The following is a 25,154-nucleotide window of genomic DNA, read 5'->3' on the forward strand; positions in this document are numbered from 1 at the left end:
CTGTTCTTCTGAATACTAATTCAAATTTTTTTACGTTTATTTCGAAAAATATGCATCGTTTTCAACTTGTAGAAAATACTTATTTAAATAGAAGTTCTAAGCGTAAAGTAGAAAATCTAGCGCATTATGTATTTAATCATCAGTTTAATTGATATTAAATGTCTAGAATAAGATGTACAGGTAAATGAATGTACCACGAGACAAGCATATTGCCGTTGGGTACCGACTATGTAGTATTTGGAAATACAACTTCGCGAACGTACTAATTAATCGAATATTCACCCATGTAATTCTTCGAAAGCATAAAATAAAATAGACAAGAGTACTTCCTTTTTCACTGACCAAACAATTTACTTTGATACGTTTTCCAAAGGTCCAATTAGCATAATTTGAAAAACAACAGTAAATACATTTACCTATTCATGAAGTCATTGCAGGAGGATAAAAATTAGGATGCATTCCTGAACAATCGATGGCAGCTGACATAAGTGAGTCCGTAGAAGTTGCAATGCCAGCCTTCCAAATTTACTGAAACTTCGGCACTAGGAACAAGTATTATTTAATTATCCTGATACTTATGATTCGAATTACATTTGGGTTATAACTGACACATTAGTTTCTAATTTTCACTAATCAACTCCTTATTAATAGTATGGATGAGGCTATTGAATGGAAAATCTACAAAGAAATAAACATTAAAGAGCTTTGTGTCAGTCATTCGACAGGGACTTTAATCTTCATAAATCAAGACATAAACATTGATTATTTTAACAATAATGGACACTTTATGTTGGGAAATATTGCAAAAATTTCTTAAGAAATTAAAAATGCACGTAAACGATTCGGTATCCTTCAACAGATGCACTCGTTGAAATCGCTTCGATGGAATTGATGGATTCACTTTCGGCCACATTTCGTTTCCTCAAATAATCCAAGCTCTTACCTTTACCTTCAGACACAAATTTGCCTTTAAATCGGCATAATGACGCCATCACTTCAGCCCAAAGGTATATTTAATAACTTAAGGCTAAGTAAAAGGGATAATAAAACAAGTAATATTGTCACAATGCAACGTAACTCTACGAGGTAACGTAGACAAACAAAGGTGCTCAATCGCTGTGAAACTACGATATGTTGGCAGCGTTGTCAAGTTGGTGGTCAGCAATTATAAATAAACCATTTTTCCAAATTAGGTTGAAATTAACAGAGCAAAAGGTCTCATTAGTTAAGTTCATTTTATTCATCACAAATGATGTAGTTATAAAGCTTTACTGTATTTCCAGAGAAAGTACTTAAATTCCTCCGATACCTAAGAGTCAATATAACAGCCATTCTTCATATCACTAGATTATTCCATTTTAAGTCAAATTCATGCATTGTACAGCTATTTTGATTGATTTAGCATTACTTTTAATTTTTATGAATGACTAATTTAGCAATTTTAACTCGTTGTTATCGAGTTTATCTAACTAATGAAAGCAGTATTTCGAAGCGCAGGTTCCTCCTTAAATTAAAAATTGTACTCACTGAGGTTTCCCATTGTCAAATATGTCCAGGGATACCAATTTGAATCGAATTCTCAAGTAACGCGAAGTTAGCAGGTCTGCGAATTCTTTCTTTCGGTCGAAACTTTCGTTCACAAGCGGTTTCTATGGTACAATAAAAATGGTCGCTAAGTTCTCACATCGATCTTCATTGTTGTCGTTGCTCGGTAGCTTTTAGGATTATAATATTTTGGATTCAGCAATATCAATGATCGTAAAATGAAATGACTTTAAATGTGAATGACAACAGTAAAAATATTTCAATTTTAATTATTTAAATATTAATTGTTTATAAATTATTACGACTGCATCCTTTCCACTTGTCCTGTATTTTTTTTGGTGGCGCATTACTCAATTGAAAAGAATGCTATCAACTTGAAATTTTCTAATTATATGAAGTATACCATAATTAACAATCACATGTACCTTAAATTTGAAAACTTCGACTCAATACAATTTACGATGCAATGTTATTACATTTTAAATACAGAAAAATGTTGACAAAGCTCAATTGTACGTACACGCCCTGAAATTTTCAAGTTGATAGCTTTACATGAGTAATGACTCATTAAAATGAAAAGTATACAACCAGTATAGAGATAGGGATTCGTCCTCTTATTCGAAAGTCCTTTTTTCGGCTATCCATTCGTCTGCATCGTCCATCGACAATGAAAATACATCGCAAGCTTTGACTTCGTTTCCATTCCGGGTCCGACGATGCCTTTTGAGAAAACATGGCACACCCACGGCGCGGCACCCTCTCCATCCAGCATCCCTAATAGCGTCGCAGTTCTCTCCTTCTACGACGCCGCTCGAAACATTCCGAGCTTACACGACTTGGCTAGTCGCAAAGATATTTGAAAAGCATATACATATTAATATCTAACATAAGTATACATTATATATACTAAGTATATATAATATATATTGTACATATTAGTAACTTAGTATATATTATATATAATACATATATTAATATGCTAATATCAAACTTTAAATGAATGACCATCATAAATTCCTCTAGGAAAAGTAAATTGATTTCACAATTGCGGCCTCATAGCCCTTCCATGCCGGCGCGATGAATTCGACCATCCCTCGCCCCTCCGTTTCTCTATTATCCTGGGGTTGTTGATTTCGTCGAGACCCCAAAATTTCCTATTCCTTTTCAAGCTCTAGCCGTGGAGGGCTCGGAAAAAACTAGTTTGCTTCAGAAGAGAGGATTTGGAGGAAATAATCTAGCCAGGGGATCGTTTTTCAATTCAGCAATGTACCGAACAAAAAGAGAATCTATAACAAAAATTCTTCATCTGATCAAGGAAAAAAAATGGACGGAAAAATATCACGCCATCTGGAAAGTATGTCAATAATTTGAATGCGGACCATTCTTAACGACTTTGCGGCAGATAACAGAGAGCCATTTGATAAAATGCACTGAAGGGGAACCAACTGTTCACTCTTTCCATTTCCACAACCTATTTCCAGGTTCACTTGGGAGGAATTGAGGAAAAAAGTTTTCCTACGTAAGAAGTGATGAAAGAGGGTCAAAAATGAATGGAAAGAAACACCTGTAAGATGGCAGGAGAAAAGAGTGAAATGTCGCGAAGGAAAATGCTACAGGTGAATCGCAATGAAGAGAAAAACACAATGAAGAAGCCTTCGGAGAGAGGAAAGAAAAGAGTATCGATGTTGAAGAAGCCTTAAAAGGAAAGTCAGAAGTGGAAGACGAACAGATGGCGTATACAGCACAGAGAATGTCTTAAATTTGCCCTCAAAGTAGTGACCGAATGCAATTATTCTATTCTGATAATTCATTTTAATCACCACGAGATTTCTCTGTTAAAAGAAGTAAAACTTAATTTCCGAGGAAAAATAGCGAATTATTTGCAAACTAATCAGGAATTTCGCATTCGAGATTTCACAGTTCAATTTAAGGATAAGTTTCAATACATCACATTTCATCTTGATGATGACTCGGGAGTTTTGAAACCCGTCGAGACTTTACCGAATAAAGCTATGTGAAATTGACAAAATTTTTGATAAGCACTATCGGTTTTAATAATGAAACTGTTCATCTTCTGCTCCTGCCTAACCTTCGCTTCTACTTTTTAAGAGGCTTCAGAAGAATTTTGAATTCATTAATGCCTCCTTTTTTCCAAGCTCCTTCCAATATCTTTTAATCTACTCTTATTCTCTGTAATCGGCGGCATTTACTTCAAGTAATCCTCTCTCACTGCTATATCATGCGACTTATGATATTTCATTATCAGTGCAGTGAAGTCTAGGAGTATTCAAGTTTAGTTAATAAAGAAGTGGTCGTTCCACAGTGTATTACCTTTCAAATAATTGGAAATAAGGAATTTTTACGCTTATGGAGCAACAATTTTGCATCATGCAAAATATTATAAACTCAAAAAATATTTAATAGAGGCAGTTAAATTTACGAATCTTTCGTGGCTCGACTGAATTGCCTCAGTGCTTACAATTCGTTTTTGATTAGAATGGATCACTCCCTTTTGATGACATCTGTCGAAATCACCGTCCTTATAAGAATGGCTGAAATTTAGATCAGGGTCTGTCATCAAGGATAGACGGATCCCAATAGGGCCCGTAAAAGGATATTTGGGGGTCCTTGAGATTGAATAGGACAAAAATCATCTCATAAATTACCTCCCCTCATGATTTCATGTGATAAATAGTTATAGTATTGTCATGCGCATCATCTGCTATCAGTTCAAAACTTTGCTACCCCTTCGATATTGCATGCCTCGAGTATTTTGTATATATATATTAGTCTAGCTGATAAGGTAACCCTAGCTTTATGCCAATACATAGTCAATTACCATGTAGTGATCGTGAGTCATATTGCGATGCATTTATATCTGATACTTTTGGACGACATTATAATGATAAACAATTATAAATTACCTTTGCCTACCAGCTTTTATTCTTTGCCCTTCATGATTTTGAAGTTAAACTATCTCAGTTCATGAAGTTAACATACTAGAACTTTGGGAGGATAAAATGAGGAGAAATTAAGTGAAAATTTGTTTCAGTAAGGTAAAAGCTGCTTGAGCAACCCTTAATTGACGAATTCCGCTTTTGTCGAGATGGAATCAAAATTAGCTGCACGGATTGACTTCCCCGCAGGCGTTTGGTGATGTGCGGTTTGCATCACATCTAGGCGTTGAACGTTTTAACTCTCACTTCTCTCGAGACACGAGATATTCCCATTGTATGTTGGGCTATTTTTGCGCTTTTGTAGAGTAATAAATTTAGGAATTCACAAAAAGTTACAACTGCTGTTCCGAACTGCCGGATTTTGTTGTCAATTACTTATCAACTATACGTATAATTATTAGGTTGTGTAATTGGGAACACGTGAATAATGTTTGAAGGTAACATCGCTGGCACTTGCGTAAACGGCCAAGGTATCGTGTGATTCAGAACCACCTCGCAGGAAATCTTGCCTCATCGTGGGCACCCAAGCCGGTACTCTTGTTCTTGTAATTAGTTATAGTACCTAATAACCGATGACCCCACCGAGCAATCCAGTTTGCTCTTTGCGAAAATGATAGTATTTTAGTTATTAGTGGATTTTTTTATCATCCTTATGTTCTATCCCATTTTGGCCTTAACTTGAATCCAGCCTTTCGAAAAAAGCTTTCCGTGGCGGTATATAACCAAAAATTGTTGAAATACTATCAGAAAAAAATGTTTCCCAATAGATGAATTTCAATGAATAACTTCGCCATTGAAACGTCGGCAGAAGAAGACCTAACCCGGTGGTAAACCCAGGAATAACTCATCTCCTTATTTCGCTGGGAAATAAGAACTGAAGAACTAAAGCCTACGTATTCCAAAAAAATGATTGGCGTCACGTATCCTCTTTGATGAAATTTGACTCCCTCTTGACTTGTTGAATGCCTCCAAGGCCGGGTACATAAAAATCGAAATAATTTGTTGTGCCTATCTTCTAGGATTATACAACTCTGGTGGAAGTTTTCTTCTAGCATTTAAGAATAAGCAAATCTGTCATGAAAAAGTTCATGGCTATTCTTCTTGGCATGTATTTTCTGCTGGTCAAAAACTCGTTTAATGAACAGACTTTTTCTACAAATTCTATGGCCTGGTTGAAAAGTATGCTACTTTAATGGCTACCTGCTTCATGAGCGTGTCCTTGGAATCACATACACCAATATCGCAAAACAGTTTTCCCCCAAGAGCATAAGTGGCGCCACTGAATTTTTTGGGACGCGTTTTTGACCCATTGAACAAGTACATAGTGTGAAAGGTAATTTCTGTACTAGGAGGGTTTCGAGTATTGTGTTTGAATAATTAACTGTGGAACCTTGATTGGAATACATTGTGAATAATGTTTGAAGGTAACATTGGTGGCACTTGAGTAAACGGCCTAAGTGTCGCGTGATTCAGAACCAGATCGCAAGAAATCTAGAGCATAATTCGATCAACAGGCACATAAGAGGCGGCATTCCCTTTTTGTGAAGTGTTTTTGACCCATTGTACAAGTACATAGTGTGAAAGGTCATTTCTCTCCTGGGAGGGTTTCGAGTATTGTGTTCGATGCTGTAAGTACTGGACTCAGCTATAATCAGCTCAGCCAGGGCACTTCGAAAGCCAAATACTTTTTCTTATGAGAAGCCTCTCAGTGTTCTTCCGTTATTTTTTTAAGCATTGATGATGGTCTCTCGAAGCTAGTGTCGTAACAACGGAGCGAGATGGGTCTAGCGTTGATTTGCATTAAGTTGACCCCTGTTGGTCACCACCCCATTGCAAAGGTTTCATGCGTGGGATGCGTTCGCTCGAATACTCTGCCCACGGCCGTCCTTCCAACTGTCTGTCCTTTCTTTCCAGTCCACCCGGGGAGAGGGGGGAGAAAGGGGCGGCGCCAGAGTCGTGGCAGGTCGGTGCAACTTTTACGACCGACCTCGGATGTTTATTTCATGCAAATTTACGGTTTTTTCTTGTCCTGCACAGGGGGTCCATTCTCGCCCAGCAAATCACGAGGTATTCACAGAAAGTCGCAAATTTCTCGTGACCTCCCATACTTTTTATCGCTCTTACGATAGTGTTTAAACAACGAAACTTATATAAAGTTGATTGGCAGATAAGTGAGGTAGGCCATTATCCGTAAATTTTATGTTTGGGAAGATCACATGGAAGGAATATTTCGGTAGGGAGAATATTCGGCAATTTCTCCCTTGTGATTGTACCCAAATCAAATGTTTCTTTATTTTGAGAAACTATGACAATGAACAGCGAAAGAAAATTGGTGAATAAGCCTGTTGGATGTGCAGCGTACATTATGAATATGTGCTCTTATTTTCGCCGCACAGTAGATTTAAATAAAAAAGTGGGCCGAAAATATTTTTTTCGAGTCTTTGCGAGGAGTTTTTGAATGATACATTAGGATTCTATCTAGGCCATAGGCCTGCAGTATACGCCGCGACCTTGGTATTTATTTATATCAACAAAACCACTGGAACCCTTCAATCATTGAGAATACACTGTAAAAATGATTGTGGCGTGAAATCGGTCGATTTCGTTGGAGTTCACCTTCACCAATGACAAATATTATGCAAAATATTTAGCTTAACAACGTAGTTTTCGTACGAGTATAATTGTTTTGGTTTTATGATAAAATAATTTTTTTAATGTGCTCTTTTTTTACTTTTTCTGTTTTATTTTATTAATAATCACAAAAATAAAAATCACAGGGTGGTGGTTCTTCCTCCGAATATTTGTTTTGATTCAGTTTGAATGTTCTCGGATGAATAAATATTGTTAACGATTATTATGTTTGACGGGAAATTTCGCTAAAATAACAAATAAGTTACATTTATATTATTTCCTTTTATCTCTCGGTAGAACCGAACAATCTTCTTTTGGAGGCGGGCCAGATCCCCTTGCGACCCCAAGTTCAAAAGTAATTTTTTACCTTTTATTAGGGTGCAGTCATAACTTAGACCAAAGTTTCAAGATGAGCATCTATAGCACGGGCTCGTGCCTATTCTTCGACAATGTGGATTTCATTCGTATCTTTTGTCAATGTCCAAACTGGATGCTGAAATATTTAAAGGCGTACATTCCTTGGGCAATTTCGGGGGTCTAGAACGGCGTGTGTAGCTGGAAATTGCCTTAAATGTCAGCCAGGCGCCATCGGTAAAAGAGGTTGTGTGGTATGCACATATCGCCGCGATAAGATCGAGGTCGCTGTGAAACAGCGGCGATGGGAGTTTTTGACGAGGGTGTATCAAGAGCGCTTTTCAGTATTTCTCCTTTATTTTTGTTTTCATGCAGACAACGACGGATGTAGCGCTTTGACGAATTAGCGAGATACTATCTGGGGCACCCAGATATTTATATTATATTTTGTAATCCTACGAACCACCTTTCTCAAGGGGGAGAGAGACCTTCAAGTTTTCCAGTAGGACTGCTGGAAAAATTGAAGGTGGGTAAGAGTGTAGCATTAAAGTTAATCGACACTCTCGTGTTTTACTTTTCGTTTTACTGACATAACACTGATTTCGTAATATATACCCTTTGATTAAAAAAAACATTTTAGCAACTTTCATAATTAAACGGTAGTTCTTTTAGAATTTCGAGTGAAATCAAAATATACCTTTAAATAACCTCTATGCTGGCACTTTTCACTTGATCGTATTGATGGAATGTATGCGCATTTTTCAGAATGAATTAATTTTTCATTCAATTTTAGTTTGCAAAATGCTTGCGAGCTTGGGGAGCTTGTTAACTTTTCACCTAAAAATTATTTGCCAAATTCTCGGTGTATTTTATTTTATTTATAATTGAGTAGCCTTTGATCCTAGCTGGAGAGTATTAAGTCTTGTGTAATATATTATGAATAGAGTGCTTGTTATTATTGTAGAAAGAGCGCCTCGGTAAAAGTACAAGAATTTGATGAAACTGGTCACATATTCTTTGAAAAACGTACTTGCAATTGTCTAAAACAAGAGATTCCCATGTACCATTTTTGAGATATTTGACGATAAAATTAGGATAATTTAACAAAGACTCTTGTGGAGATATAAGTTTCTTTTCGAGCTAGCGAAACTGTTTGTTACACTGCGTTGTTTGCACGGCACTCATTGGAATCAAAATTTTGTGACAAATCTAAATATGCACGGGAAAGTATGATATCAAAGTTTATAATAAAATAATAAACATATTTGCGAAAAACTACCTGGAATTGGCTGGAATCACTGGTATCAACATCGCAAAACGAAAACCACTACACGGACTTCGCCTAAATTACTCAAATATATGTAGTTTTTCAGTTTTCACATATCTTTTGTTTATAAATAAATAAATTTTTGTTGGATTTACCACTTAGATTGTAAATATTTAGTCAATGTGCGTCGTCAACAGTTCGGTGTGCAGAGGTTCGAACCTGTGTCGAAGTAGTGTTGAAACTAACCAAGTTGACTAATGTAGATCAGATTTCTAATACCGAATGCTTTGCATCGAAAATTAACAAGAATTTTACGAAAAGAATTTGCGTTCCTGCCTGGCGTGAACGTAAAGAAGCTTGATCTCAGCTGTGCGATATGAAATTTGAATTTATTGAGCTGCTTCTCGGACCTGTGGTAATAAGATACAATTAAACGCCGCACCATCGGCCTTCACCAGAAAAAAAACATCTTCCCCAAATGTTCTGGCCCTTCCTGTCAACCTACATCATTCCCGCTGAACCCTTCTGCGAAAACTTCAGCGACAAAGGTACACGGATAATCAGGAACATGGACGGGAGAAGTTGGGGTGGCGTGTTTAAGGGAGGAGGCTGTTATTGGGGGTGGGAAGGGCATTAAAAAGGCCATCGACGGTTGTAAAGAGAACGGAAAAATGGGGGTGGTGGAGGAGGAGGCAGGATTTTCGTTTAAGAGGAAAGTTTTGAAATATGTAATACTTACCGCCGTACGCGGCAATAGCTACTGTATCTAATCGGCACATTAAAACCTCGTTTATCAAAGATTTCATTAGAATTAGATTTTTATGCCATTAGTTGTAAAACCTGGTATTTCGTATAAAACAATCTATTTGGCATTTATTTTAATGATTTTTAAAATTTAATTATAAAAATTATTGATAAAATTTAGTTATTAAAATGTTGTATGACAATAAAAATAAATAAGTTGTGCATTCATTTTCCTATTTTTCACCGTAAACTTTGATAATTTTTTTTACGAGGTTTGTCATTTAGGTTGACGTTATGTTAATCCACGGAAAATCGTAGGATTTTTCTTCTCCACGGGAAAATCTTTTCTTTCATTAGAAACATTAAACTATGTTTTCGCTAGTCGTGGACCACAAGCCCAAATGACGGCGCTGGGATTCCCCTATCCCACTCCCTCCATCCATATCTTTTCCTTAGGGGCGTTGTCGGGCTCTCATCGCGGCGGCGCCTACTGTACTTTTTCCTTCCTCTGTCCTTCTCCTCCCGAGGTGTGCGGGTGAAAAGACTAGTACTTACGGACCCGGCCCTCAGCAGTGTATCCCGTCGATCCCGCCCTGGATCCTCGTTTCCATCGTAGCTAATGTCTACTTTAATACCCTTAGTCTGGCTATTCAAGTATCTCTTCAATGGGAGCTTACTTTTTGGAAATTAAAGTTCATGGCTAAATATATACTATCGTTTTCAATAATTATGAGATGAAATTTGAATATAAACAGAGGAATAACGAAGAGAAATAACTGGAAGTGGAAAATAAAGAAACAAATGGGACGGAAGTTTGAAATGGAACGCTCTATTAAAATTAAGAATTGTTAACTTATACTTATATGGAAAATGAAGTTAGAATATTCTTGATGTGATGCAGGGAAAAGCAAATTTACTTGGTGTATTCATTGACGAATGACTAAAAATCTTCTTGAAAGAATAGATTATCTATAGAGACATGAGTTAGATCAACTACGGAGGCATGATTGGGATACAATAAAAAAGAAAGATCATGGAGGAAATCATAACGAAGGTACAGGAGAAAACTAATAGGCATAAGTGAAGAGTGGCAGCAAATATTCACATCGATATTGCAATAGCGATATTGCGTATTGATGAAAAGAAAGCTATAATTTACCTAAAGGAAAATTGAAAACAACAATTTTTCTTATGTATTATGAATTATTGAAAAATTTCGGTTCCTTGATCATGTCTGCAGTTTTTTATACATCTAAAATAAGAAGCACATGAATTCCTAATAGACTACATATTTCATCTATCAAAAAAAATTATTTTTAGTGTATTTTACTATAAAACTTTACCAGTATCATGATTTTTTTGCAAAATCGCAGGATGAGAGCTAGGTTTCAAAGCTAGGATAGAAAATTAACCATTTATTATATAATCTAATGAGGGATTCTTTCAGAAAACTTAAACCTAAGGTATGGGCTGACCTTAATTGGAGAAGAAAATCGATGAAAGATTTCTATATGGAATGAAAATATAATTGCATTAATGAACGATGGAGAAATGAGATAAGACTAAGGTCAAAAGGAAAAAAATTAATATTTCAAGCACCTGACCACAAGGGAAAACAAATGAAGAACGTAAGGCAGGTGGGCAAATCTGTGAGAGAGAAAGGCGAGAGAGGTAGGATAAAAAATATCCGACATTGCTCACGCCTGAGTGGCCTGTCGATTACGCTCAAAGCACAATATTTAACAGAGGGATCCTTGCGTGCACTTCCAAACATGCATGATCGCCCTAATTCCATTAACGGCTACGGAACGTACATAAAATTACAAGGAAGCCACCAAAAGAAAAATAAAATACTCTCATCACAAGGAAAAAGTAAAAAAAATATTTTATGCCAACAAACAGTAGTAAATAATCATAAATAAATCATGGAAAAAGCAATAGAAACGCTTAAGAACGTTTCTAATTGGATTATTAAAAAATTATTGCAGAAATTAAATTTTATTGTCAGATTCTAATAAATGGTTTATACAGCGTAAAGTAGTCGGATGGTTGATTGTAACTAAGTTTACTGAGAGAATGAAAAGACAAGATGGTTTACATAAAAGGAGTTTCTACTAAAAGTTATTTCATCGATCACATTTTTGATTATCACATCACCTCCACATATTTTTTTCTATCTAATCTTTCATCACAATTCCACGCCACCTGTTAGAGATCTTGATCTTCAGTAATATTTATATTAAATTTTCTTTCTGAATTTCCCATATTTAATCAAAACAACCTTGAAAGTTCCAAAAAAGTTCCAAGTAATTTTAAACCAGGAATCCAGAAATACGAATTATACCGTAGAAAGTTACAATTCTGAGATAAGGATCGTATAAATTCTACGATCATTAATCTGCTGAAATATTAAAAATTAACTATTATGTTCCTTTCTCTAAAATTCATCGTCAAAAGAATTATTAAGATTTTAGGGATTCAACATTAATTGCAGTAACTGCGCTCAACTAGGCTGAAATAGTCATACTTTAACACAATGAGGCATAGCTATCGAGTAAAATTCAGTACTTTCTTTATCCAAACGCCAAATTTTACAACTTTTGACCGCAGAAATCAAGATAAAATTAAAGAGTATCATGATGACACCCTTTACGTAACTATTTCGAAGACGAAACCGTAACGAAAAGGATTTCACTTAGGTGGGAAAGATTATACCGACAAAGTAGGCGCTGTCACCATCATCATACAAAAAGTCTGCTTTCTTTTTGATAGTATTTTCCTCTTGGGCCATATTAAAGACGAGGAAAATTCATCGCATCGTCTTTCATTTTTCACCGTAGAAATCGGAAAGTTAATGCGCTCACCTGAGTGCTGGTTCCTAAATGGCGGCACATTAGGTAATCCTTATCGTATGCATTTATAACGTTCTTTTAACTCACATGCCGAACATTATCCGCGCTTTCCTCTCTTATTTCTTCATACCTAACACTTTATCATACACACAGGCCATTTCCGGCGATTAACTTGAATAAAACCATCCAGGAACCAGCACGCTTAACATTTAGAGCAAGCATGGTGCACGACCTCCGTTTCCGAATTCGTCGATGAAATAATGAAGAAGGTACAATGTGTTTGAGTTCCTTTTTCCAGAATATGGCAGAAGAATAACATTTATACAGAAAATAAACTGGTTTCCTAGCAGACCTATGGTGGCGCAACCAGCATTGTGAGGGTACTTTTTCCCCATAGTATAGAGCAATGCCAAGCGTAAGAAACATTTATAAAATATGGCATCAAAAACGCTGGAATGAGCAAATTTTATCGAATTAGCTTCTTTCCTCTTCTCCCGTCCACAAAATAGGATCAAAATGGCGCGAACTTTACCGTGATAGCAGCCATACGATCCACAAGACTACTACCCCCTGCTCAAAAGTCGAGGCGGAACGAATCGAAGATAACGACCGCTATCCCTTCTCCAACACCACGTTCTAAATATAGCTCTGGAGTGGAGTAAAAAAGGAACGAAATCGCAAATTTCACTGTGACGCGGAAAAATCATAAATTACTCGGCTGCGGTCGGAGCAAGAGATATAACATGGTAAGGGGGAAAAGGGCTGGTTTCGGGATGGTGGCGAGGGCGCATGTGCCGAGAAATAAAATAAAAGCGGCATTTCTTTTTCCGGAGAGGTTAAAGGGCGGTGGTTTTCCAGTTTCGAAACTCTCTCCCCTCATCGGAGAGCTTCCATTTTCTTTTCCTCGCACCACAAATAAGGAACGCCCTCAAAGCAGAGGAAATCTCTATATACCTGTACAACGACTTCAGGTGAAGCGAGAGGGACTTTTAGTCCCCTCCCTCCCGGGGACACTGCTGTTCCTTGTGAATAAAGATAATAATGTATGACTGCGTTCCTTAAGAAAATCAATACCAATAATAAATGCTGTTTAAGGAAGGCATGTTGCGATTCGTCCAGAGCTCTTTGCTACATGCAGATTAAGGTATAAAAAGTTATGAAGGACCTAACGGATAGCTTGGTTTTCATATGGAAATTTATTAAATACATATTTGAGGATTTTGCCCATATTTTTGTCGAAATGTATATTTGCGCTAGGCTACTATTTATTATGAAACTTCTATTTGTCAATTCACGGTTACATCGCATATAATTTAGACTCTTAATGTATATGTTCATACCAAATAATGGAAAACGGATAGAGCAGTAAGGACATCAGGAAGAGAACTGCGTTGGCAAAGGAGGCGTTCTCGAATCAGAATGAGCTTATGAGAGGATCGTTATGTAAGAGTTTAAAGAAAAGGCCAGTGAAGAGTCTAATCTGGAGTGCAGCGCTTTACGGTGCGGTAACATTGATACTTAGGAAGGAGGACGAGAGAATACTGAAAGCATTCGAGAAGAATGGAGAAAGTTAAGTTGACGGAGCCGAGAAGGAACGACGAAGTGCTGTGCATGGTGGGTGAAGAGAGAAGGCTTCTAGAAGAAACACGGACGAGACGGAACGTATGGATGGAGAGGATACTTAGCGGGGGTGGAGATATTGAATACAGTGTTTGAGGGTAGAATGCTTGGTAAACAATGGGTAGGAAGGAATAGTAGGAGTTTTAGGTAGAACGAAAGGGAATAGGCCATATAGTGAATTGAAGAGGGAAGTGCATTAAGGAAAGGGATGCTGCTGGAATGCTTCTATACATATCGTCAGGCGCAATATTGGAATTGCTGGGTTCAGGCGCAATACGACAGACAGGCACAGATGTTAAACACCATTATTAGCCCTTAGCATAGCTCAGTGGTACACATTTCAACTTTAAAGCACCATTGTTAGTGTAAACGAACACCAAAATGATGTCTTATTTGTTATGTATAAACTCCTTTATACACCATCTTAGGACACCGGACCGATCCAGCAAGGTGCGATTTAACGTGTTCTTAGGCTATTAAGTATTTCTATATGTAATGCATTTTAGCATGTGAATTCTATAAGATCAATGTTTTTTATTTTGCTAACTTATTTAGCTAATAATGCTTTTACTTTGCTTTATTGAGCCATTATTATGTATATTATATATGAGCAATTATTTAGCATAGGCTATGCTAAATAATTCGCCACTGATTTGTCGGCATGAATGCGAAAAGCATAAGGCTACATAGATCGTGTCAAAACGAAAAGCTACGATAAGCGTCAAGGGTCTATGCCGCCTAGCGGCACAAGGAAATTAATACAGCACTCGCGCTGTGTCTGGCGGATCCATTGCGCCCAACCAAAGGTTAAGTACTCCGTGGAATCCTAACTTGATCGGTAGAATACTTTAATAATAATAATGGTAAATAATGCTCACGCACTAATAGATTTAACCCAAAAGTTGGTTTGAATAAGTGAGCGTAGAACTCATCCCAGAGTTAGCCACAGGTATGTGAACATCACACTTTCAGAGTAAGGGGGCTAATTCCTTTCCCTGAACCAACTAGCACGTCGAGAACTTATTTGGGGGTATTCTAAGGCTTCACCCGGAATTTAATTCGATCATCAACTAAGCGCTCTACCCCCCTACGCTACCACCCTTCCCCTTAAATAATGCTTCAGGACTTAATATTGTTAGAACCCTTCGTTAAAGCATGCAATTTTTACTATAGAAAAATTAGCCATTTATATAAAATATTTTTTGACTATTTAGAGTCATTATACATAAGCACCAATCGAAGCTCAGTTATTTTCATAAAAAAACTGTCGATAAACCTTTGTATAGCCCCCAGCGTATTTTTTCTAGTTGAACCGTACATTGCCAACGGCCATATGGGCATGCAAGATGCTTTGGGAAAATAAATTAACGGGTGGATCATATGGTGGCATTGGGTATCTAAGAATGAACAGGAATCGCGATGACGTCTAAGGCCCGCAATGTATTAAGTTCTTTAATGTTCTGTTCTCTCTATTCAGACGACCCTTACCCAGTGGTGCAAAAAGTAAGATAAATATCTCATGATGGATGCTAGCAAACTATGATTATATTAGTGATTGTAAATAATTTATTAGCTAAGAGATCTGAAGTTAGTGAAGAGGCAAAGAGACGGAAACAGATTTAGCATCAGCCCTGAGGATGTTAAAAAAAAGTGTTCAAATGAAAAATGGGGCATGAATGAGACTCTGACCCGACGTAAAACCCGCGAGGGATTTACCCTGGTTATCATTCGGGAAATCCTAAAATCTTCCTGAAAAAAATACTCCGTTCCACTGGGCGGCATGCGTTTCAATGCGCCCCGCCCTCTTTGATTCAAACTAGGAGACATTGGAGGCGACGGAGGCGACCTCTCCCTAAAAGCTTTTTTTTTACCTTTCCCCTTCTCTTACGAGGAGATCATTCCCTCGTGCGAGGGAAAATTTTATCCCCAATGCGTGTGCCCACAATGTCGTAACCCTCCTCCCCGCGCGGTGTACTCGATAATGAACGGTTTCAAACCGCGTCACCCACTCGCGGCCGACATTTTCATAGTCGCATCTTTTTTTTTCTCTCCGCGAGAACAAAAAAAGCAGATTTCCCAGCCAACACCCCAATTCCTCCTTCCCCTTCACTCAATCGGCAGATCACGGTTTTCCAAAAGGAATAGCCAAAAAACATCCAAACGGCAAAAAAATTATAAGAGGGTGGGGATGGGTGGGTCCAAGCGCGCAGCCATATTAAGCTTAAGTTTATTGCCACAACAAATGGAAATAATGATACGATTTTGAATGGTATTTGCCGGCGTGGAAGAACTACAGGACGTCTACAATAGCATTCAGGATACTACAATTTAATTCAATTAGCAAGGCGCCCATATTATCAGTCATTGATAGAGTACACTCATCGGGTTTACAAATTCACCAACTTATAATTAATGCAGCTATCACTACTCACTATAGTTCTTGTTTTTTATAATAATTAATAAACTTAATAAAATAATAATTTTTATCGGACTTTTTTGTCAATCACACCGAAAATGCGCCGAAAAAGAATGACCAATTAATTCAACATGAGAAATGTATGACTGCGTCGCCTAAGAAAACCAATGATAGTAATATATACTGGTTGAAGAAGAAATATTAACATTCAATTAAAGTTCTTTATTACATGCAGATTAAAACTGAAATTTTACTAGGCAGCTAATATGTACTCTGGTCTTTATATGGAAATTTACTAGACATTTTTGAATGTTGACCATATTTTTATCGAAATATATATTTGAGCTACATAACCATTTCCTATGCAACAGCTATGTGTCAATTCTTGGTCACATGGTGACTCGTTTAGTCTTGGAAATTAGTCAAAGTATAGCGATCGTGACTTTGCGAGTGTATATTCGGCCATATTTCAACATATGGCCGCTTCAGCCTCTAAATGGTTATGTTTATTCTTATAAATGGCCATTACGTCTATGATGGGTGTTTTAGATCGTCGATCCCTGGTAGGGAAAGAAATAAAGAATAATAGACCAAAGAGTCAGGAATTCTTTACGCTATGGTCTGATAATCAATCATTTACCACATGAATAAAAGAAAGCATAAACGCTAAGAATAACCGTTTGCCGCACGACACATTGCATGGCTTTATAAATGAATCATTTGATATATGATAACATGACATACAAAGCATACCCCAAGGTTGAAATTCATGATGAAAAAAATCACTTGACTTAGCCGGAATTCGAACTGGGATCTCCCGATTGACGGTCAGGTATGCTATAAGTTATATCCTCTTTCAAGGCGAATCTCAGACTGAAAGATGGTGGATAGGTAGTGAAACTGTTAGCTTGCCTGACCGGCAATTGGGAGATCCGGGTTCGAATCCCGGCTAAGCTTTATTAATATTAATGGTGAATTACATCCTTGGTACATAAAAATTTGCAGCCGTGCGCGTGACTGCGTACAGAGTTACTTGTTTCATTCAGCGCATTGTTAGAAACTCTTTGTCCCGTTTATTTATTCCCTTATGCGTGTAAAATACTTCCTTTTCCTTCGATATATTTCATTTTTTCTCGTAATATGTCGTCGGAGAGGGTGAAAGAGACCAAGGCGCCCAAACAAGGTCTGTCCCTCCCGGAGTGAATGCTGGCCCAGAGTGGGCGAGCGGTTTGAAGCGGATAAGGCAATGGAGAAGGGGATTGTGGATTTCGGCCGCAATCAACCACCCCCTGTCACCCTCGCCACCTTTCACGCATCTACAAACAACGCCCACGCATTACCAAAGCACACGAGGGCCCATCTCAAGTCGAACGACCGAACGACGAATCACCGGTGCAATTATTTACGTATGTTGATTAGCGTCTCGAAATATTGTTCTAAGAATGATATCAAAATTATTTTCTAAAGATTCGAAGTATATTTTTATATCTTATTCAGGAATGTGAATGGAAATCATAACCTTCTTTTTTATTTTATAATAAAAATCATTATAATACTGAGCTTTCATGCCTTCATGTATCAATTTAATGTAATCATTTTCATTCATAGCCCTGAAGTGTAAAAATATGGATCGAAACGTTGCCGAATATTTTTCCATATCATTCTTAGTTAGACCTTTACTCCGAGACGTTATCAGCATAAAAAAATCGAGGCCGAGAAAAATAAAAAAGAAATCGACTAGTTACGTAGAGACTGCACTTATTAAAAACATTTCAGCCACTATAAAACTCGTCGGCCAGAGTCTTCAGCTTCACCAGGAGGACATTAAAAATCTCACTTCTCTTCTCCCTTCTCAATACGTGAATATGGTTTCCTCAAAGACCGTAGTTTCACCCGAAGGAAAACCATATCGTTCATTTTATTAAAGGCGTAGAGGTGGCTAGAGACAGCATTCAGACATAGTTCAGAAATTCAAAAGAAATAAAACATATACCTAGCCAATATTATTTTCACCTTTTTCCCGATGACCATTCAATTTTTTTTTCGAAAGAGATATCGCCTGGATTTATTTTTTTTACAGTAGTAATTTCGCTTTTAAGATATGGGTGTCGTTCCGAAGACACGAAGTTCCTATCTTCTCTCTCCTCATATCTCTGACATTGGCCGTGTCTCCATCGTCAATCAGCGAAGCACGAGTGAGTCTCCCGCAAGATCTTACACGCCTACGCACAAACTCACCATTGCCATATCTCCTTCACTCCTGAATCGCCCTCACTCACTTGCACGTAACCAACCCTTCTTCATCCAACACCTATCTCTCGTAATATCGCCCGGAGATGTGTGTCCAGCAAACAATCCCCATTCTCGCCTGACAAAATCATTTCCCTCGCAAGCCTCGTGCATCGAACTGCTCGCCAAATGCCAGCATCTTTCTTCTATTTTTATTCAGTGGAAAAAGAATAAAAAAAACGCGAGAGTGCACAAGACCGCTTGCGCTCGTTCCATTATCTCCCGCCCACGGGATCTCGGAGAAATGGCGTTGGGTGCACATAAAAGGCGAAATGGATGATGGGATGGCGAGTGAAACAAAGGCCACCTCATGCCGAACATAATAAAGCAGATAAAGGGCAGGTTGTCAAAGAATGGCTCAATGGCTCGAAGCCTGAGTACTTTGCCAGAGATCTAACTCTAGTACAACAAAGCGAAGTGCTGAGACTTTTAAAAATACGCAAAATCTTATACCGAGTGACAGATTATCTGCTTCAAAATATGTAACCTTGACACCTCCGATTCACCTCCTAAAGTTTCAAGTGTTTGATATATTTGAGGACATGAATATCGTGACGGAATATTTATCTCAAAAGGGTACGAGGAGACCTCTAGGAAGACCAATATTCTTAAAGATGGAAAGTTGAGAGGATTTGAAAAGAGAAACTGTACCCTACACGTAAGGACATTGTTTTCGATACATCATTCGCTCCACTATTGTACACCATCGCTTGGGAGATGGTGGTAATACATCAGTGATTTACAACGCATGTAAGACTGTGGAGCATTCAGCGTGAATTAAAATCCTACTTAAATGTAGCAGCCAATCCTCAGCCCAATCGTTTTACTAGCTGTAATCCTTCCTCTGCGCGTTGGCCATTCAACAATTGAAAGGTAATTTAGTAAAAGAATTCCTGGAAAAAATATTCGCTATTTTATGCATGATTACCGTTTTTACTCGAAATTTGAGATTTTTTGGTTAACTATCGACTTTTTCCGCTATTCTGGAAGGTTTTTCTATTATTTTGCTTCATGATAAAAAACACTTCTATTCGTAATTTATGATCAATTTTGCGACTAAAAAAGTGCCATGCTTATTAAAAATATAAAATAAATAACTGTAGAAGTCGCATTTTTTATTTTTTTACCCATGCCGTTGCATTTGTGAGGCATGGTGAACCACAATCCGATCTAGCCTTCAATGTACAACCCCAAACCATCGAAATATGGCACGCACATCTTAATTCCTCTTCTGCACACTTCTCCTTCACCATTGGAAATGCATTCGGAATTTTAAATTTTTAATTTTTTTCGTGGAATAGGTTTTATTTAACGATTTTTTCATAACCTATTGAATAATGGATATTTATACTGAATTTTTAATACCTCAGTATGCAGTTATTAAGGGTATTACGATAATTAACAGTTTTTTCTCCAGAAAAGTAAATACGACGATCGTGAGTGGCTCATGTGTGGGGATCGCGAAATAATATAAATGATCCTAGGATAGAAAGGCTGGTTGACTAAGTGTCCATGTTATTTACGTGAGTGGGATGGCAGAGATAAGGAATTCCATTGAATAAAGAGACAATGGCGAAAACGACTTTCGTGGGATCCTGGAATAAATTTTTTTCCTAGCCAACCGCAAAAGAAAAAGAAATTAACTTTACTATCCCGTAGGTAAGGAAACGTTGTAAAGATGAAACTTTGGAAAGAGAACTTGGAAAAAAAGCCTGGATTGCCTTTAATTACGTAGCAATCAAGTTTCTGATTAACAAGAAGAATCCTAATTGCAAGTGTGTCGTTGAAAAAATATTGCGTAATTATCAAATTTTGAGCTTTTCAATGAATTTGAAGGATCCTTTCCTACATGCAGATTTCATCCTTTTTCTTGAAATCCTGGCTATGGTTTGAAGAGATGGGCGAGATATTTCATCAGGACATAAAAAAATGGAAAAAAAATTGAGGGGATGGAATACCTCGCTGGATCTTGCATAAAGATTGTCCCATAATAGCCCATTCACGGAAAATCCTGACACAAAGAATTGCTGGTCCAAAGAGACGTTTACACATCGACTGAAAAGGTGAGTGCTCTATATTTAAATTATATGTTTCTTTATTTTATTTAACTCTTTTCCACTTTATCTCGTTTTATAAATATTGCATTTTATTGTATTAATTCGTTCATTTTAATTCACAAAATAATGCGTTTTATGCGAAACAAACCGATTTCAACCTGTAATCAGGTCTCTTATTTGTGATATTTTTCGTTGGATACCACATTTGGCATATTGCAAATGAAAAAAAATCTGACGTGACAGAACTAAAATTAGGTCATTTCGAGATTCAGCGCATCAATGAATACATAAGAATAAATCATCAAAAATTAAAAAAAAAAATTGCAGGATAGGGTATTTAACAAAGAATCCATCTCCTTCAACGAAACTCTATCATAACAGCTAAACTCGGGCGGCTTCAACACACTGAAAAAAGTGAAATACCTAAAAGATTGGCCTTCTCTCAATCCATAAAATATCAAAAACCTTTACAATGAGTACGGGAATCAATTATCTCTTAACGGCTTAACGACTTCTTCGGAGAAATTAATGACGGAAATATTTATTTTTAACATAACGGAAAACCCTTAAGGTATATTAACAGCCTTACGCATAAAATTATATCATTCAGTCATTAAGGCTAACGAGTAAGGAAGAAAAATGAACAATTAGTCCAACATATTCGCGCGAAATCATGAAATTCGATTGGGATTGAAACTCACCCTCTCTTCGCCGGATTTACATACGCCTTTCCATTTTGCTCTTGATTAACCAACACTACGATTATCTAGATTTCATCGAGTCTTATGAATATCTTATCTCTCAATCAACGTAAAAAAACAACTCGTCCAGTGCATATCGATTCGAAATTCAATGAAACATTCATGATTAGTTTGGGAGGACTGGAAGGGGTTGAAAAAATGATCATTCTCTGCGAAAAAGTTAAATAAGAGCAGCAAAAAATACCAACACTGCCATCATCTTAATTTTGAGATAAAAATATAAAACCACTGATTTTTTTACTGTCGTTGACAGCTGTCTCCGGTCACATATGACTGACAGAAAACGAAGAGAAAAACTGCGATTTTGTACCGCACATGCATTATATTTCTGAGTAGTTAGAGCAATGAAGACTGAATTCTAGGCGCAGTAAAAAGTTGCACCACTCTATCTTGGAATAAAAATGCAGTGTTTGAAAAATTTTACTCCTTTTTCCATAACGCTGAAAAAGGAAACTTTATCATGTGCTTTCCACACTAATTTATCTGAAGTAGAAAGGATGAAATTCGTTACAAAAAATTATTTGAACTAACCGTGATTCGAACCCGGGTCTCCTGATTGCCGGTCAGTTATGCCACCAGTTACACCACGAAGCAATTTTTCTCCAGTACTAAGTCTAATTTAATTGGTTGGATGTCGACAGAATTTGTCAATGTGAAATTGTGATAGCTATCATGCCAATAGTTAATTATCGGAAATAATGAAGGGTAAAATGCACATGGTGAAGTTATTTTCCTAAATTAAACAGATTAAATAAAGTTTTGTATCCTTTTTGCACTTAATTTGTAAAAAATATTTTAAATACCCGGCATATACAGTAAATGTCAATGAAACCTGTATCTCAAATATTAAAATTTTTACATCAGTACATGTGCTAAGACCAGTGCATGGTACGACGAGACTAGGTAAAGCATAGGCCTAATGACATAGTGGTTTAAACGGAAATGGAAAAATTAGTCCCACTTCATTCCAAGGAGTGTATCGCAAGTTGTCGACTCCCTCCGCTCTCTGAGGAAGTTTAAGGCACGCATTCTAATCAGCTCGATGATAATCATCTCTTCATTTTCATGCGAAAAAAATGGAAGCGGATTAACGACGATATTCCAAGCCCGCAAGAGAGAACATTCAAAGCCAGTGGCCAGAGCGGGCGTGGATAGTTGAAAAAAATATCCTCGTGTCGCTACTGCCATTCACTCAATTCTCACGTCGCGGATTATTAAAACAGATCATGTAAATCACATCACTATGGAAAGTGTAAAACGTGCAGATAGGACTCTTGGTCTCTTTTTTTTAAGGGGAGATGGTAGAGGGAGGAGGTTAAGGAGGCCAGGGACGGAGAAAATACAATTCAAGGCCTAAATGAACGGGGGCCGATATTACTCTCACTCCAGCTGACAGGGTCTTGAAACGTTTCAATTCCGTCAAACCACGTACGCAGGCTTTCATATTTGAGCGCATTGAGTTCAGAACTAATATATCTCTGCGAGAGGAGTAGGAGGAAAAAAAAGAACCAGCAACATTAAGGGAGAAAGAAATCAATCAGATCGCGATAAAAATCAGAAAATCCTTAATGCTATTTCCCTCGCGGGCCATTGCCAAATCACTGCTCCGGAGGAGAGAGAAAGAGAGAGCAATGAATCATACGATCACAGTGGTCCTAGGGAAAGCGAACGAAAATTAATTTAGGATCAAATGGAGCCATTAGAAAGAAATAGCGAAAGCAAAAGTGTAGAAATCGCTTTTGTTGTCGCTAGACGGGTGTTTTTTTTCTCGACGGATCACTATGATACCATCTTAAAAATTTTAGGATATACTTATAGAGTAGACCACTTGCCTGTATTAATAAGTTTACCGCAGAATTATCTCAGATGTAAACTTTTTATGCTCAAGGTACGGGAAAAAGACTAGTTTACTAGAAAATTTGGAGATGATAACATAAGTGTTAAAAGCATAAATCGTTGCAAAAAAGACGTAGCACCACAGTTTTAGACAAATTAATGCGCTCAAAGAGAGAGTATCACTTCCGCACGACAGGTCGTATAATGTCTCGTGATCCTGACATTTAGAAGAAATACCGATTCTTCCTGCCCGACAGGTCTTTTTTCGCGACGAATTACTATGCTATTACTTTAAAATATTCAGGTTACCCAGAGCAGGTCCTATTTTTATTACTTAAAAATTCAACTCAGAATTGTCTCAGATAAAATTATATTATATCTGAGGTAAAGGTATGAAATGACCAAGTTAGTTAATATTTAACCATGAAATTTCAAGATGATATGGTAGGTTTTAAAAGGGTAATTTTCCGCAAAAACAGACAAAAGACAATCGGTCGAGAGTGAGAGAGAAAAGCGTCCCAAAAGAGCGCATCAACTGCCCCCCAAGATAGCGCGTCCTAATAAGATCGCTACACGAAAGAGAGAGACATCCTGAAATTTAAGAGATCGCATCGCTCCCGATCGAGTGATCTTTCCTCAGTATGGATAACTTGTCGAAAACTCAACCTACCACCTTGAAGTTTTCAGGATGTATACAGTGGACCCTTGTTAATATTTGCCTGAATTTCGAATTATAAAATACTACCCGCGCATTTTCCCAAAAGTGAATTTTTTATGTATGAAGTACAGGTTAATACTGTATATTAAATAAAAGAGGATACGTTTTAAATAGAAATTGCCTCATCAAACAAAGACAAAATATGCCAGGCCTAGCGGTACTGTCGCGTCCCTTTAATACTCATCCTAACATTGTGAAATTTACTTTACTTGAAGTAAAGCCTGGCCGATAATCAACAGTGTCTCTATTATCAAATTTTTTCGCCTGTGAAGGTACAATTACTAAGATCGATACATGGCGCGAGAAGACTTATTAGAGCGTTGGTCTGATGATATAACGGTCCCAATCCGGGCGAAGTCTTAGGGTCCTCCATTAAATATTTCTCCAGGTAGATAAGGAACATGAACTGCTGACCTACTTCGAATATATAACATTAATTTTCCTTCCGCTGAGTTCGTGGTGAGCTCTATCTCGACCTATTCGGACTAATTTTACGGTCAAGGCACCGAACTAGACTTACGATCTTTCTGGTGCGCACTTAATATGGTTTATGATAAAAATTAACCATATTGGGTGATCTCTATGACGATCAATATTAAGTTTGAACCCACCACACCGTGGACAGTATTAACCGTCTTCCTTCTTTTTTTGCTAAGCTTTAAACCAAGTAAAGGAATTCCTTTCGTTTATCAGGCACATTAAAGCATATATATGCACACAATTAAAAACACTACTTATCACCTTTTAAGATTGCACCACTACTCCAAGATAGCCTAAACGTATGACAGAAGCTAAATCATCAGCATTTCTCGTGCTATTATGGGTTATGCCTTCATTCTGTTGCGTCCATATTGAGCTTCTCTTATGAGTATGAAAAATTCGACCTGTCTCGTCACAATCTTGTGCAGCCTGATTTGATCTCATATACATACACGACTTCAAATAATCGAATTGCTTCGATAGGATGACTATTAATTAGTGCTAGTCACCAACCCCGTAATCAACCCCGAGGAGAAAGAAGTGTGAGTGATTTCCGAAGAGTGACGGATCTCGTCAGAATACGCGTGGCTTGTACACGAGCTCATGCATTTGACTAGTCATGCACCG

The sequence above is a fragment of the Ischnura elegans genome, chromosome 1 (assembly GCF_921293095.1).
Source record: "Ischnura elegans chromosome 1, ioIscEleg1.1, whole genome shotgun sequence".
In the NCBI taxonomy this organism is placed as follows: Eukaryota; Metazoa; Arthropoda; class Insecta; order Odonata; family Coenagrionidae; genus Ischnura; species Ischnura elegans.